Source organism: Trematomus bernacchii, unplaced genomic scaffold (assembly GCF_902827165.1).
Source record: "Trematomus bernacchii unplaced genomic scaffold, fTreBer1.1, whole genome shotgun sequence".
Lineage (NCBI taxonomy): Eukaryota > Metazoa > Chordata > Actinopteri > Perciformes > Nototheniidae > Trematomus > Trematomus bernacchii.
The window spans coordinates 3,670,132-3,683,848 of NW_022987720.1; positions in this window are offsets into that span (position 1 = coordinate 3,670,132).

The window sequence follows — 13,717 nt, forward strand, 5'->3', positions numbered from 1 at the left end:
TATTTTTGCAAATTTAAAGTGCAAACATGAAAAATAACAATACAAAGTGGCCACAGTAGCGAACTGCCTTCTTGCACACATCACAGTTCGCTAAATTGTCATTGTCAGTTGTGAAATAGCTCCACACAACGCTCCTCTTTCTCTCAACCATCATGCGTGTGTGTGTCGCACACGCGAGTCGCTGGCTGCTGCTGTCCTGCCCTGCTGGCTGCTGTCTGTCAGCTTGGCGTTCAGGCAGGGAGCGCGCTGCGCGTGCGCGAGCCTCGAGGAGAGGAGGACAGCAGTGGAGAGAGAAGAAAAGAGCGCATATACTTGTGTTCGTCTGCACATAGTTTTTGATGAAATTGACGAGTAGAGGAGAGGAAAAAAAAAAGTATAAAAGTATCGATCCTATTGGCTCTAGTATCGATATTTTGAAACGTAACGTAATATCGGAAGTATCGATATTTTGGGATCGATCCGCCCACCCCTATTGCCCCTCCTCCGGCCCTGGCGCGAGCGTCGAAAATATGATTGGCGGCGATTGCATCTGAACAGGACGGCGCAAAACGAGAAGCATTTCGGACCATAGACTGTATAAAGATTCGGACCCAAGTAGATGGAAGGAATGAGGTATTTGCGGTCTACAATGACAGAGAAGAGACTGTCAGTTAGGCTGTACTCAGCATTGAATCAAAACGCACTAAAGCTTTAGATCTTAATAAGTTTGTGAGGCGTTTTGCTGAACAGAATGGTAATCACCGCATTCAGCTGTTATAGGCATGCCAACTGCTCATGGATGATCATAAACAACTGTTAAGATGATGACCTTGTATGTGTGTATATATTGTTTTCCTTTGTGGGGGTCTGCCCCCAAAAAACAGTTTTAAGTCCTGAGAAAGTCAAATAAGACGGTGTGTAAAACTACACATGCCCAGCCAAAAAAAAGTAACCACTTTGATTTAAGTAGGCCAGTAGGTAAGGACTTTCCACTGGATAATAACTGCAGCGATGTATATGTTTTAGCTGAATACACGTTTTTTAACCCTAACTGATGCAGTTAGTTACTTTTTTAATGTTTGTTCTTTCTGATGTAAAGTCAAGGTTGTAACTGTTAGCAATAAAGTCGTGGGGCGCTGAACTATTCCTTTGAATCTTTAGAATTTTGATATTTGATAGTAATTACTTGTCTTTCAAATTTGAAGGAGGGTGAGCAAACATATTGAGGAACATTCATCATTAACTCCTCCAAAAAATAATAATATATATATATTCAATACTAAATGAATATGTGAATCATAACAGTGATTGACAGCTGATAGGAATTATATGATTGTTAATATTATCATATTCATTCAGACAAACATCGATGAGAGAGTTATTAATTAATGTACTTATTGCAGCAGTCTTCATAGATGTGGTACCCCTGCTGCTCTAAGAGTGAAACAAACTCATTCAGTTATTGTTCAGTTAAAATTCATTAAATTATGTCTGCCACCTTATATATTTATATTTCAGGCTTTACTGATGTGCCACAATAATGTCACCTAATGTTATTGAGTTAAAATATCAATATTGTGGCTTTCAAAGTTAACATTGATTGATATGCCACAACATGAATATTTTTAGATTTTTAGATCTAGAAAACAGCATGTCATTTTGCTTGAAAATTACTTCGAGGATGAATGCAATTATTTTCCTGACGATTGACTAATTGATAGAATACGTAGTGTGGTAGCTCCAAATACCTTTGGAATGTTGAAATTAAAAATAAAATGTGCATGAAAAAGTAATCACTTAATCCTTCGTCTTCAAGTTATTACGAGTGACTTGGAAAAAATGGTGTATACACAATCAACACAGAGTCTCTTCTGCAGCAAGACAATCCTACCTGTCATTGTAGTTAAACTGGCCTGTAATGGCTTACAACAAAAACTAAGTGAAAATGCTATCTTTACGTCGTATTTATCTTTTAAAGACCTAGAAAGGGTTATTAATGCCTTTGTTACCTCGAGACTGGACTATTGCAACGCTCTGTATGTGGGTATGGACCAGGCCTCAAATAAACGCCTGCAGCTAGTCCAAAAAGCAGCTGCACGTCTTCTGACTGGCCACAAAAAGCGTGACCACATCACCCCAATTCTGCCTCACTACACTGGCTTCCAATTCGGTTCCGAATTGATTTTAAAATCCTTTTATTTGTTTTCAAAGAGCTGGCTCCTGCCTATATAGCCAAACTCCTCCATCGCTACACCCCAGCCAGAGCTTTAAGGTCTGCTGACCAGCTGCTGCTGGTAGTGCCCAAGACCAGGCTCAAAACCCGAGGGCACCGAGCCTTCGCAGCAGCTGGCCCCAGGCTCTGGAAGAGTCTGCCCCTCCATGTGAGGTCGGCCGAGACACTAGGGGTTTTTAAATCCTCACTAAAAATACACTTCTTCTCCCTGGCCTTCTAGTCAGAGCGGAGTATGACACCTGACTATTCCCTGTGTTTTTGTTTTTTATATTTCCGTTGTAAATTATTGTCTTTTATTGTGATTGTAGTAATGTGTTTTTATTACATGTACAGCACTTTGCCTCGACCAAAAATCGCTTTTAAATGTGCTATATAAATAAAACTTGATTTGATTTGATTTGATTACAGTTTTGTGGGTGCACACAGCTTTGAATTTATTGTAAGAATACGCTGTAGCTGGGACTTATTAACATAACACTTTAATTGCATTGTTTTCTGTGTGTGTGTGATAGGCCTCCTTCACACGGGAACGTTTGCGTTTATGCACAGTATGCGTATTCTAAAAAGTCTTCCGTTCACATGCATTCGTTTCATTTAACGTGTCTGTTCAAACGAGGCCGCTGGAAACGCTGTAGTACATATGCCGGGACTGTAAGTGGCGCTGTAACTTCCGCCAAAATACACCAAAAGCAGCGAAGAAGAGCAGCCCGAGCAGCCCCGCAGCAATGTTGCCATGGCTACCCTTCTGTTTAAGCCCCGCGGTGTATTTAGCAACATGTAGTTCATGTAATTCTCCATGTCCACTTGTTGCTGATGGTTGTGGTAGAGGAGCTGTAGATTGTGCACTAATATCTGTAGCATGGTCAGTAGCAGTAGCACTAGCAGTAGCTACTGACAGGAGGAAGTGTGTGTGGCGATTGCTGGTATTCAGCGGGATATAGTAATTTCCTCAGCATATGGATAAATGCAACGGGGAAGTTAACTGAAAGAAACCGAATCTGTGGATATTGCATCGACTGACCAAGAAGCACGTCTCCGTGGAGAGGACGCGCTCAGAAAGAGAGATATTCTCTACAAACACCGGGTGAGATCCTCCTTTGTCAATATAATGGATCAATGCATGAAATCTGACTCTGTTTATTTTGTTTAAGGAGTATATTGGGCGCTAACTATTCTGGTTTGCCTTTTATAATATTATTTCATTCAAGAACCCCTTGTGCGTTTAATTAACACAGCTATTTTTGATAGTTGCTACAGCAGTGAGCAGGAGAGGTGGGGCTATCGTTATTTTTTCAGGAAATATTCGTATAGAGGTGATTACACGGACTCGGTTGACCCCCCAGAGCGTTTCGTTTGCAAATCTATCCACCTTGGGACCCGTTATCGTTTGTGGGGTCAGTTTCTATCGGCCTCGTGTAAATAATAGGGCTATACGCACGCGAAACTATGCAGATACAAGCAGTTTTCTCCTCGTGTAAACGGCGCCTAAGTGATTAGATGTTCCTTTAATCAGTCTTGCATGTCTGTTACATTTCACTAATCTGTTCTTGGCATGTGAGTTAAGAGATCCTGAGCTTCCCTCCAAAACAATGATTAGGCTATTTCAGCTGGTACTTTACAATGGTTTAGAAAAGTATCCCCTTTATGCTTTCCTGTGGGAAAAAAAGCACTATCCCAAATGTCAGCGTAACCTTTACGACTCCAGATAGTGTACACATTGGGAGAAGATTATTTCTCTCCCACAGGCTAAATTAACCATCGTGTTAGTGTATTTTAAGATACACTGTTCTCTAATACTATTGAAGTAAACTCGCCAGTGCATTGCATGCCTTCAATGATGAGTCTGTGAAATCCTTCTTAGAAGAATCTGTCAAAAGCTTGTTTTCGTGACACCAAAGAGATAAGTAAGCACTCTGCCTCACCTCTTCCAAAAGTAATTATACATTGCTGTGTTGTTTTTCAGAGGTTATTTAATATTGTCCTGTGAAGATTTTTGAACTCGGATAAATAATAATAAAAATATTAGAGCAAGGTAACTAAGGTTATATATACATAGTGTTAACCCAGACAAAGTTTTGAAGTAGCAGCCTGTCTAGGATTTTCTAGGCAATTCAAAGTGCTTTACAAAAATGAAAGACATTAAGAAAATGACATTTAAAAACAGTCATTAAAAAGCAAAGATAATAAAATAAACATTGAAAGAAAAAATACATGAATACAAGTTACAGTGCAGTTTAAGATGTGAATAGTTCAATTAAAAGCAGCGGCAAAAAGATAAGTCTTCAGCCTTGATTTAAAAGTAGTCAGAGTTGCAGCAGACCTGCAGGTTTCTGGGAGTTTGTTCCAGATATTTGGAGCATAATAACTGAACGCGGCTTCTCCATGTTTAGTTCTGACTCTGGGGACAGAAAGCTGACCCGTCCCTGAAGACCTGAGAGTTCTGGATGGTTCATAATTTGAGCAGGTCTCCCTTGAAAAAGAGATCAATGATCTCAATGGGATAGACCTGGATAAATAAAGGTTTGAAATGAAATGAAATGAATTTAGCAGTAGGTCAGAAATGTATTTTGGGCCTAAACCATTCAATGCTTTATAAACCAGCATTTTGAAATCAATTATTTGACACACAGAAAGCCAGTGTAAAGACTTCAGTATGTATAGTATTAACCTTTTACTAAAGACATCCCTGCTAACTTCCCCTGAACTTTTAATTGTCCTACATTGTTTATTTGCCTCACAGTGACCCCAGCAGACGTCAATACAGCAATGCTTGTCATCTGTTAATTGGTCTATTTGCTTCTCCCTACATAATTGATTGCCAATGGATTTAGGTAATCTGTCACAGGTATATTAATCCACTCAGTTGCTCTGCTAATCCTCCAATGACACAAATGCACACACACACACACACACAAGGACCGACACAAACCTAGTCCAACACCATGTGACCAACTTACGGAATGAAGCCAAGGCTTTAAATACTACCTATGGGGACTGGTTTCACTCAGGGGAGATCATCACAGAGCAGGTGTGTGTTGGTGTATCTAAGAGCGAGAGGCAGCGGGCAAGCAGGGTGTCTCTCTGGACACAGGGGAGAGTTTCTGCTGCTGCTGCCAGGTGGAGAAGACAGAGACCAGAGGGATACAGAGAGCTTCACAGAGAGAAAGTTGCCTAGCAGACAGTCCTGAGGGCTGGTTCCAGAGGGGTCTCCTGTGGTCTCAACTGTGAAGCGCTGAAGAGAACAACAACAATGTTTTTTCGAATCCCTCGGCTGACCCCAGGATATATAAGATACCTCCAGGTGCGTAAGATGCTTTAGACGATTTTCTTCTTTGGAAAGATTAATTATGAGTCTTGGACATCAAGGGACATCTGCAGTGGCGCGCCAGTCGAGCAAATTCCATTAGAGCCTCTAAAAACAAACAACCGTTGAGACCTAGATCACCAGCCCTGCACATTTCTTCAGTAAAAAGTAGCAATGTAGTAAACCAAGCCTTAGTGAGGAGATTTCTCTTAATGCTGCCTTTGTTATGCAATGTGCTGTTGGAGTTCAACCACACGATTCATACCCTTAAAAGGTCAACATATATTGAAATGAGATTTATATTAAATTGTAACAACTTGCTTTAAAAGCTTATTTTATTTTAATTCCACTGACCCATCCCTTTACACAAGTGCCCACTAGTGTGTGTCATGGCAGAATTTAGAAGAGAGGATTACAGCAGCCTGTCTTTGAATGGATTTGAATTACAGATGCCTTAGCTAACAGGGTCAGGTAAATGCCCTCTAATTGGATCTCCAGGGGAATCGCATGAGATCTATGTTTCCTATCGCCCTGGTGGGTATTTCAGAGACCGACAACTGCACTTAGAAATCAACAGTGTGGCATGTGATTCTTTAAAAAAGGACAGTTTCAAACCTCATGAGTCTCAACTCATCAGAGTTTGATTGGATAATCAAATGGGGTTCTCATTGATTTATTTAGCTTAGAAAATGTGTATTTTCCTGTTGAGAAACACTTAATCCTTAATTTTTATATAAAAATAACTGAATGTATATCTGACTTTAGGACATGTCTTGGATTTGCTCACATTTCTGAGATGTCCCCAAACCTGCACAAGACTGACACACATGCAATGACTGTATGAAGTTGAGAATGTATTGACAGTTGACAAAATGGAGACTCTAGTGCGACTCTTCCCCTACGGTAAGACCTTGGCTGGGATGAGGCAGGCGTGTGATCAGAGTCACCTCTTTAAGGACTCCACCGCGGCCAGAGCCAGGAGGAACGCTGCAGGCAGACCGCCTTGGTCGTCATCGTCCATGGCAATGATCGTGCCTGGTAGTGGTTGTCGTGGTGACCCCTGCTCTCTCTTTCAGACTCAGGCAGCCCAGACTGTGCTGCAGAGCCGGGAGGGCCCTGCGATGCCGCGCATGGCTATGCTGCTGGGGTTCATGGGGATCGGCGTGTCCGGCTACAGCTCTCGCCAACTCACACTGAACTGCAAGCCATCGAGTCGCCTCTTTAGATGAGAAGGATAGAGGACAGGGTCAAACAAATGCACATTCTAAACACTGAGAACTCCACTTTGGACACTACATAAACACATGTAAGCACATAGATACACACACACACACACACACACACACACACACACACACACACACACACACCTTCTTTTAGTCCAAATTTGACATTTTGGGAAATATGCTTTGTGTAACAATTTCTTAGCAGCATCTTTAGGAAGTTTGTGATTTTGGAAATAAATTCTGGCCCCATAATTAACTGTAAAGCAGCACATTGACATTTTATTCACTGGTTTTTGTACAGAATAGACAATTAATGTGCTTAAAGGCACTGCTATGTGGATTTTATTATAATTTGACAGAACCAGCCAAGCCATTTACCTGTTTTTCAACTCTTATTTCCAAGCCTGGCGTTATGTAGGCTATGTATCTCATCAAAAAAGCAAATACGGTATTTCCCAAAATGTCCAACTCAACCACAACATTTACAGACAAACAGGATTGAGGGAAGAGAAGGTTTTACGTTTCTTTTTTTTCTGTGCAACATTACTAATAATCCCCTCTGTGTTTCAAGTTCAGGTTCCTTGTTTTTTGATTTTATTACGCTTTCATTGTGTTTGAGAAGAAAAGATTGTTGCCGTAAGGCTCCGTTTGTGCAGTAAAAGTAAAAGCAAAACCTCCCTGATAAAATCGACCCATCCTTTTAAATGTTATGGAGTGGAAAAGAAAAGCAGCTTTTGATGTTTCCAATGACCTCGGTTGGCATACTTGAACTACAATCCCTCCCCATGTCCCGTGCCTTATCATGGGAGTATAAAGTCAGAATTTACCATTTTAATGATTACTTAATGCTATTCTTAGCGCTGAGACCCCAGAAAAAATATAACATGAGTAATTGCTCTCAATCTGTTTGAGTAACTCCTGAAAATGCACAGAGAAAATATTCCATTACAAAAAGAAACATAAGAACTGTGGGACCTTTTGATGCGTGAACAATGCTACTTTGCACTTTTTGTGTACATATTTTGAACATAATCATGTATGTGTGCTGAATGAGATTAGTAGAATATGACATGGGGTGCTACCAGCCTGCGTTGTGAGCTGGACTGGGCGACATATAGCTGGATTGACACACTGCTGTGTTGTCAGGCAGAGGAACCAGGACAGTCACCCTGGATACCTCCTGAACCAACACGTTAATCCACCCGGATCTCTCCCAGTTGCACACCAGCGTCAGACAAGATGAATGTAGATGAATGACCACTACGGTCTCTTAACATAGGTAGACTTCTTTTGACTGTATATCTCTTGTCCACAATGCTTTGCAAAGGAAAACAATATGACTTTGACAGCCTTTGGAAAGTATCACGGACGTTAACATTTGATTGTAAAGATGATTCAGTGTCCTGCTCTGGTTAACAAAAGTAAGATTTTGTCTATTCTTTTATTTCATATTAACGGATTAGCAGGTCACAGGGTGTGTGCAGTGATAGAGTGATCCCTCACAGATCCTCTTATGATGCATGTCTTTTTTTGACCAGCTTATACTTACATATGAGAGGGGTTATTGAACCTGAAATAGAGACTGAAGAGTGTGACAAAGCAAGGCGTGTGTGTTATTTATTATCATTTATCTTGTGACTGGGATAGTAATTTAACATGGGATTTCAGATGGATGTATTATATTGTCGTAGTGTTGTACAGTTTTTCCTGTATCATTCGTTTGTTAGGTTTTTGTTTGTTGACTGCACATCATAATCGTTGTACAAGGTCACGTCTCAAACACACATTTAAAAAAAAAAATGTCTAATGTAATAAACATTGTGTACATGTAAGTCATGTATAAATGTCATGGCTGTATAAATTCAGTATAATGGTTATGTACATTTTGCAGTTGTTAAACTCAGTTGTGATGACATGTTTGTCCTTAGATTTGAAGCATTACAAATGCAAAAAAGCACCTTTTATCATGCTTTATGTTTATTATTAAATCGCTCTGTATGCAGGAAATTAAATAAATCCCAATGATTGTAAAACTGATTTAGTATGCGTCTTCTGTGAAGAAATACTTCCCTCATGCTCTAGATGTCAGCATAGATTGTCTGCCCTTTTCACACACTCAGGCCACAGGTCTGGGTTGTACTGCTCCATTGTCCATTATGGTGTGTATTGCATATGGGCCTAATGTACAATACGTCACTGCTGGAACACAAGTTGATTAGTCAAAGCAAGTGAAATCCTATAAAAATCAACTGCAAACCTGTCAACAATCACTTCAACAGCTTGATATGTTTTGGGCAACTTCATGTAGCAATATTGTATTTGGCTCTCTCTTTTAGTTTTAGTGTGTCTCTCTACACCTGTAAATCAATAAGAGGTTTAATGCAGATGTACAGTCTTGTAACTCGTTGATCTGCCCTTCAGACAGTTGCCTCTGGTGTTGTAAGTTTGCTGGTAGCAAGTCATGCTCACGGCTAAGACGCAGGGTCCTGACGCAGTTAACGATCTAAGCTGCTTTGGAAACAAGCCCAAATCTTTCCTGAGCTTTACAGGGAAAATGTGTGCAACTATACCGGGAGATCCCAATACCTACAGTGATTAACATTGGTTTTATCGCTACCTTGAAGCCTTTTGTGCATGGAAACATACCTGTTTGTCTGGATTATTTTTTATCAGGATCCCATGCAGCCTCAGGGAGGAGAGGAGTCAGGAGTCAAGGACAGACAGACAGAATTTCTCACTGTAGAACTCTTCAAGTTAAAACACACACACACAGACACACACACACACACACACACACACACACACACACACACACACACACACACACACAGACACACACACACACACACACACACACACACACACACACACACAGAGGTCTATTGTGTGTCTGTTTCAGTGGCTTCTCCTCAGGAGGCTCTTGTTACCGTCTCTTACGGTCAACAACAAAGAGCTAAATGTCTCGGCTACCAAAGAAATGGATGAGAATGAGTCATGGACATATCCACAAGGTCTTTTAACATTTGAACCCTTAAAAACTGCCTGTGTGTGTGTGTGTGTGTGTGTGTGTGTGTGTGTGTGTGTGTGTGTGTGTGTGTGTGTGTGTGTGTGTGTGTGTGTGTGTGTGTGTGTGTATATCTATGTGCTCACATGTGTTTATGTAGTGTCCAAAGTGGAGTTCTCAGTGTTTAGAATGTAATCTTACAGTATCATATGAAAGGGGAAGAAATATCAAAAGTAGTCCAATGTATGAAGTCCAGCAACACATTTGTGAGACTGTGTAACAGTTGCTTCTGATGAATCAGAAAACATTGTAGAACCCCTCACTTTCTTACAGCTAGTGCGAGTGTGTACAAAGAATGACAATTTGCTCATTAGCTGCACATATGGTCAGTGGCAGAGCAGCTGCAGGCCACACTGTTAACCTACAAATACAAGCATTGTGCCAAAGTGTTAGTCAGCACTTTATTTGGGTTCTTTGGAGTCTAAAGTTCAAACCCAGAGCGTGGCAAGTGCAGAGTAAACACCCCATGAAGGGTCTTTCAGCGAGACACTGAATCTGTATCAGCGGGTAGCTCTCTGTTGAAGATTGTGGCCTTTGACTTCCTTGTGGATGTGAATTCTTTCAGCGTTTATACAATATGTCATCATATCAAATTACTTTTGGGAGCTTAAAGTTAACAACAAAAGTGTAGATCATCATCAGAGCCATAAAATACTGTAACTTGCAACAATCATCAACAATATAAGCATGTAGTGTATTCTTTGTTTCTTATTTTCACACCTGTATATTACTTTTCTTTCTCCCTTTACCTACACACAAACATAAACACACTTGTGCACACATTTTCCAGCATGATGAAGCACAATTCTTTTTCGTGCCTGGTGTATTTGTGTGTTGACGCAGCACTTTCCTCCACCCTTTAAATGGCTCTTCTTAGACAGCGGAAAAGCTTAGCCTTGTTTTAAATATGGTCACTACCTTGAGCTCATTAAAACACCTCCCGTGTTCAGGAGATCTTTTTTTTCCTTCTGTCCTAATCCATGCTGCCATGCTGTGACACACACACAAACACAAAACAACCCCACATATAACAATATAATATATGAACATGACCTAAACATATTAGATACATTCACAGAGGAAGTTGCAGTCGTGTGGATGTCTGATGTTAACTGGCAGCTTGTTACCAAACACAAGGTGGGTGCGTGCCAAGGCACATCCAATCTATTTTAGGTCTGCTGTGCAGAATTGATGAGCTGTGACTGAATATTACCTTCTTGTGAATGGACTTAGGAGCCAGTTACAAGCCTTTTGGAAAGCTAAAATGTCCTCTTGCAAATATAAAACTGTTGAGCTCCTTACACTAATTAAGAAAATGTTGGCCGCAGATGTATAAAAAGACAATCAATACTAACTCGTATGCACGATTGCCTGAAGGACAATTTAGATAAATCTAAATGTACTTCAAAGCTCTACACTTACTGCCCCTTATTTCTGTGAAAGAAAGCTGCACCAAATGAGCCAACACTAAATTCACAGGTGTTCCAAAACTCGACTACCTGCTCTACAGCTTCAAGACCCCCCAAGATGTTCTACTTTTCCAACACCTTACCCCCTCTTGTGACCTTTGACATTTTCTAGCAAAGACTTTCATTCTCACATTTTGTTTCCTTCTATATTTCTTCTGAAAGAAAGCTGAAGTTTAATGAGCCGGTTATCGAAAATTCCCTCTCAAAAGACAGGAAGGGCCATTGTTAAGAAGAAAGCAGGCAGAGAAATAGGAGCATCTTTCCAAACCATCAAAACCATTTGAACTACGTAAACTATATTACAAATTCGTTTTTAAAACAATAAGGAGACTGGAAGTACAGATAAAAGGGAAAAAGTGCAAAGATAGTTATTATTTGGCTTGTAATTTTAAAGTTACACACTTCAAAGATTCTTATTTATTCTGATTTAATCACATACAATTGTTGTGTAAACATGTTAAAAGGTTTAAGTGCAATGTACAATTGCAGTCTTGTTGAAACAACTTTTCCCACTAACAATGAGTAACTCTGAGCTTTTTTGCCTGATCTTACCGACTTTGTTGATTGAAAACTTAAAACAAGCCTTACATTGAAATTACATAATAAATATTCTACAATGCTCATAAATGCAACTTGAGCATGCACACCTCAAATGTAAATGGTAATTTAAATGATATGGAGTTTAAATCACTCTTAAGATACAAACTGTTCATTAAAGCTACACTGAATACAGTCTCTAAGGAACATCCCACAGAGTTGGCCTGTGAACATAATTAAAGCTTTAATCTCTGTTCCTGGCTAACACGTTTTGATGTAGTCCCGTGGGAGAAACCCTGTGACCTTTGAATCAAGTCAGCTAGTTGTTGAGTCATGCTTTATCTCTGCCAGCTCCTTCTTTTTGCTGAGTAAAATGACTGAAGCCTTTGTGAAAAAATATATTTTAGGTCTATTTAACCAGTTCTTATCATTTATAACTCAAATAAAAAATTATGATGAGAACCGAGACAGGGTAAAAAATAAAGTTTTATACAAGATATTTACTGTCTTGTTCTGACTTCATGGAGAAAAAAACAACTTAGCATTAAAGAAGTTAAGCACATTGCCCCAGACATTCTTAAAGACTAGTTTAAGCTGCACAGTACAGTACATCTGTGTCCATGTGAGACATTCAAAGCAGGTTGGATAATCCCAGCTGTGTCCCATCATAACTGTGACCCTGTCAGACCTTACCTGCTGTCTCAATGATTAGAGTGTAAAAATATGCATATCGTACATGCCAACATATAGTACATATAGTGGGTGTTCTTGTTGGTATTCTGAAAAAGATTGCAAATATGGTATAGTTTATTAGCAGATAATCCATACTTCTAACACAGTATGAAGGACGTCAGTTTGTCCTCTCAGATCTATGAGTTCCTAGAGGGGTTTCTAATTTGTAAAAAATAGTCTTTGTAGGGCAAAGACTATCAAGAGGATTGATTAGTGACATCCATGTCGCAACCAGGGCCACCTAGACTGTAAATAACCAATGTAGAGATACTCTGGGAATACACATCCAAGAAAGGGTCTTAAATTGGCAGTTGACTAACTGATGACCTCAGAGGTCAGAGGTCACTGACCTCCCTGTTGATGGATGACAGTCCTAACAGCCAGTCATTGCTTGTGTCAGCTGCTAATGAAGAGCTGACACTTACACATATAAAAGTAATCAATAAAGAACATTACTGCAAATGGACTTTGGTGCACACAGACACAACAACATTGCATAACACCTTGTATGACTTAAACACTGCTGTCTCAAAACCTTTTCCGTTCAGAGAAATTATGTAGAATTCTCAAAAACAGCGTCTGTGTTTTTTGCGTTTTTCCTATAAGTTCTTAGACATGTAACAATCCACATTCCCCACTGACTTTACTGTATAATGTGGACATTGAAATGGGAATTTAAGAACCTTTGAATCAGGTGAGTGGTCTTAACCGGAGCTAAACTGTTGCTATTTTAAGCGGCCAGCGTCAGCCCAGCAGCATAATGTGTCATTTGTTTCCTCTGGCGTCAGAGGTCTCAGAGAGAGAGAGATTTCATTCTTACCTAAATACATTACCAACGTCTATAAAAGGTCCTCCTGTCCTCTGTTCGTATAACACATTAAGTTTCCTAACCCCAAACAGGTAATAACCGTACTGAAATACATTTTATTTATTTTATTCAACAAACAATCTTTGTCTATAATTAATACAGGATCGGCCTTTAAAAAAGTTGAGATAGAAACAAACCCTCAGTTGTTTTCATCCTAAACTCACTCAATGATTGATTTAGTTCCTGAAAATATTTGGAGGATCACAGTGAACCTTTAACCGAAACTACTCATCTCAATACATCAACCAACTAAAAATAATTCATGATTGAATAGAAAAAACCTAGATTAAGATTGTTCCTTTTTT